Raw genomic sequence first — 3,615 nt, 5'->3', positions numbered from 1 at the left:
TCCACCCCCTCCTCTCTTTTCTAATCTTTCTCCTCATACTACTCCTATTGCGACAAAATCCCGACGTTACACTTTTGCCGCCAACAAATTCATAAAAGAAGAGACTGCTAGAATGTTGAAAGAAGGCATAATTGAACCTTCGATATCTCCGTGGCGAGCGCAAGTTCTTGTAACTTCGAATGAGAATCATAAGAAAAGAATGGTAGTCGACTACAGCGATACCATTAATAGATTCACGGAACTAGACGCTTACCCAATGCCTAATATCAATAAGATGGTAGACGACATCGCTCAATATAACATCTTCTCTACTCTCGACCTAAAATCTGCTTATCACCAAATACCTATAAATCATGCTGATCGTAAATTCACTGCGTTTGAAGTAAGTGGCAAACTTTTTCAATTTACTCGTCTTCCTTTTGGCGTCACCAATGGAGTAAGTGCTTTCCAGAGGAGCATAGACTATATTATAGAAAAAGAAAATCTAACCGATACCTTTGTGTATGTTGATAACGTAACTATATGTGGAAAAAATCAAGAAGAACACGATTACAATCTTCAAAAATTCTACAAAATTGCTAAACAATATAACATCACTTTAAATGAAAATAAAAGCATAATTTCTTCTAGTTCTATTACTCTACTCGGCTACACCATAGAAAATAATCAAATAGCTCCCGATTATCAAAGACTAAAACCATTACTCGAAATGCCACCTCCGCTGAATCTTAAATCTCAAAAAAGAATAGTTGGAATGTTTTCCTATTACTGCAAATTCATTAAAAAAATTTCTGATAAAATTTTATTACTAAATCAAAACAAAGAATTTCCACTACCTCCATCTGTATTAAAATCTTTTCAAACATTGAAAAATGATCTAAAAGACGCCACTTTAATAACGGTAGATCCAAATAAAGAATTTGAAGTAGAAACGGACGCTAGTAACTATTGCATTGCTGCAACACTAAATCAAGAAGGTCGTCCTATTGCATTTTTTTCAAGAACTCTCAATACTAACGAAATTAAGCACCATGCAGTAGAAAAAGAGGCACCCGCTATTGTAGAAGCTCTCCGTAAGTGGCGACATTTTCTACTCGGCAGGCACTTTAAAGTCATCACAGATCAGAAGAGCATCAGCTTCATATTCGACAATAAAAGAAAATCAAAAATTAAGAATGACAAAATATGTCGTTGGCGTATAGAATTATCCCAATACAATTTCACTATAGTTTATCGACCTGGACCTGAAAATATTGCTGCTGACACATTCTCTCGCATCTCTGCTCTTACTTACAATCTACAAGATCTTCATGATTTACATAAACAATTATGTCATCCTGGTGTTTCAAGACTAAGCCATTTTATAAGAACGAGGAACCTCCCTTTTACTTTGGATCAAATTAAGAATATTACTGACTCTTGCTCATCCTGTCAATTACTGAAACCCAAATTCGCCAATACCAATGGAGGGACTCTCATTCAAGCCATATTACCTTTTCAACGATTAAATCTTGATTTTAAAGGCCCTCTACCTACTTCTATACATGGCAACAAATATCTACTTACTCTAATTGATGAGTATTCCCGTTTTCCTTTCGCTTTTCCTTGCAGAGATATGACAAGCAAAACCATTATCCACTGTCTAAACAAACTCTTTTCAATTTTTGGTTTGCCTGACATGATACATACTGACCGTGCTTCTGATTTCTTAGCAAGAGAAATAAAGGATTTTTTACACAAAAAAGGAATTGCTACTTCTAAAACAAGTAGGTATCATCCTGAAGGTAATGGACAGATTGAAAAACTCAACGGTACCTTATGGAAGGCCATTCAAACAACATTACATTCTAATCAAATGAAACTACCTTATTGGGAAGACATACTACCGGACGCACTTCATTCAATTAGATCATTACTTTGTACTGCCACTAATATGACTCCCCATGATAGACTATTTAAATATAGTCGTAAATCTGCTTCCGGAATTTCAATTCCTTCTTGGGTTAAACCAGGCCCAATATATATTAGAAACCACACTAAAACAAGTAAACATGACCCTCCTGTAACGCCTGCCACCCTAATAGATGTCAACCCCCACTACGCTTATGTTCAACTACCTTCTGGTACTGAAACCACTGTCAACGTTCGAGACTTAGCTCCAAACTCATCAAATGAAGAAAACTCTAATAATAATCCTACTACTTCAGAGACTTTATTTGAACCTTCTACTAATGAAAACATTGGTCATGAGGAAGACAAAAATCAATCGTCTGATCTTGAAGAAAATCAGATTTCACTAAAAGATAATACTGAAAATCAGCATTCCTGCCAATCTGTGCGGAGGTCGTCCCGAGTTCGACAATTCCCTAGTAAATATAAGGATTTTGTGACTAAATACTGAAAAAACTGCAGTTTGGGTTCATATGTTATTTGTAAATAAAATGATTCTTATGTGATTGTAAAAAAAAAAAAAAAAAAAAAAATTGTCTATAATTAATTACCCCTTACTTGAATACTTTAGGACGGGGAAAATGTTATGATTTAATTTGTTGTTAAGAGTTATCCCCCTTGGGATTGACATTCATAATAAAAGCGCCCTCTGTTTCATTTTCCCGCTCGATCCTTTCAAGAGCGTACGTGTATTTTACAGTTAATAAAACCTTTCTAAAAGGCAATTCTTTACTTACTGATACTAAGATGCACACAATGTGTGTGTATTTTATTTACAACATGGAGAACTGAAGAATTACAATAAAAAGGGAGAGAATCCCCACAGTAAAAGGGTTTTGGAAAGGGGCAGATAACCCTATAGCAATTGAATATATATCAACACTCCTCCTCAATTGCTGAGAGTCTGCATTATATTTTATGGAGTCCCAAAAGTTCCCTGAGCCTTACAAACTGTGTGCTTCCAAGTCCTTTAGTTAGCAGGTCGGCTACCATCTCTTTACTTGGACAGTATTCGAGCTTAACAGTTTCCCGCTTGACCAGTTCTCGAACATAGTGGAACTTTATGTCCACATGTTTGGCCCTTTCATAATACTGTGGACTCCTTGCCATACATATGGTTGACTGGTTATCCTCATATATAAGGGTTGGTGTTACTGGAGATCCTAGCAAGGCACTTTGAAGATTCTGCATCCAAACAGCCTCCTGTGCTGTACTTGCCAATGTCATGTACTCAGCTTCGGCTGTTGATAGAGCAACACAGGTTTGCCTTTTGCTTCTCCAGCTGACTGCCGCACCACTCAGCTTAAAAACATATCCAGATGTTGATCTGCGATCATCCAAATTACCAGCCCAGTCAGCATCGGAGTACCCCAGGAGATTGGTGGCTTTCTTCTTGTCATAAAGTAAACCATATCCTTGTGTACCGTTTAAGTACCGGAGGATATGTTTCACAGCCTTCCAGTGTTCCATTGTAGGTTGAGAGCAGAATCTCGAAACATTTCCAACGGCATGAGCAATATCCGGTCGTGTCCTTGTCGACAGGTACAATAGGCTCCCAACTGCAGACTGATACAACTCTTTGTTGACCAGTTTACTTGTTTTCGTTGCCTTCATCAATTTTGTTCCGGAATCAATTGGAGTAGACACAGGTTTGGAATTCTCCAT

At 37.2% G+C, this 3,615-nt stretch overlaps 1 pseudogene; it reads right to left on the bottom strand.

Moving 5' to 3' along the window:
• Window positions 1–2,859: 2,859 nt before the first annotated feature.
• Window positions 2,860–3,615, bottom strand: LOC145240072 (uncharacterized; annotated as a pseudogene).

The sequence above is a fragment of the Euprymna scolopes genome, chromosome 19 (assembly GCF_053919585.1).
Source record: "Euprymna scolopes isolate OS-2025 chromosome 19, ASM5391958v1, whole genome shotgun sequence".
NCBI classification, from domain to species: domain Eukaryota; kingdom Metazoa; phylum Mollusca; class Cephalopoda; order Sepiida; family Sepiolidae; genus Euprymna; species Euprymna scolopes.
The sequence above is the reverse complement of the archived record's forward strand: the minus strand, read 5'-3'. Positions and strand labels throughout refer to the sequence as shown.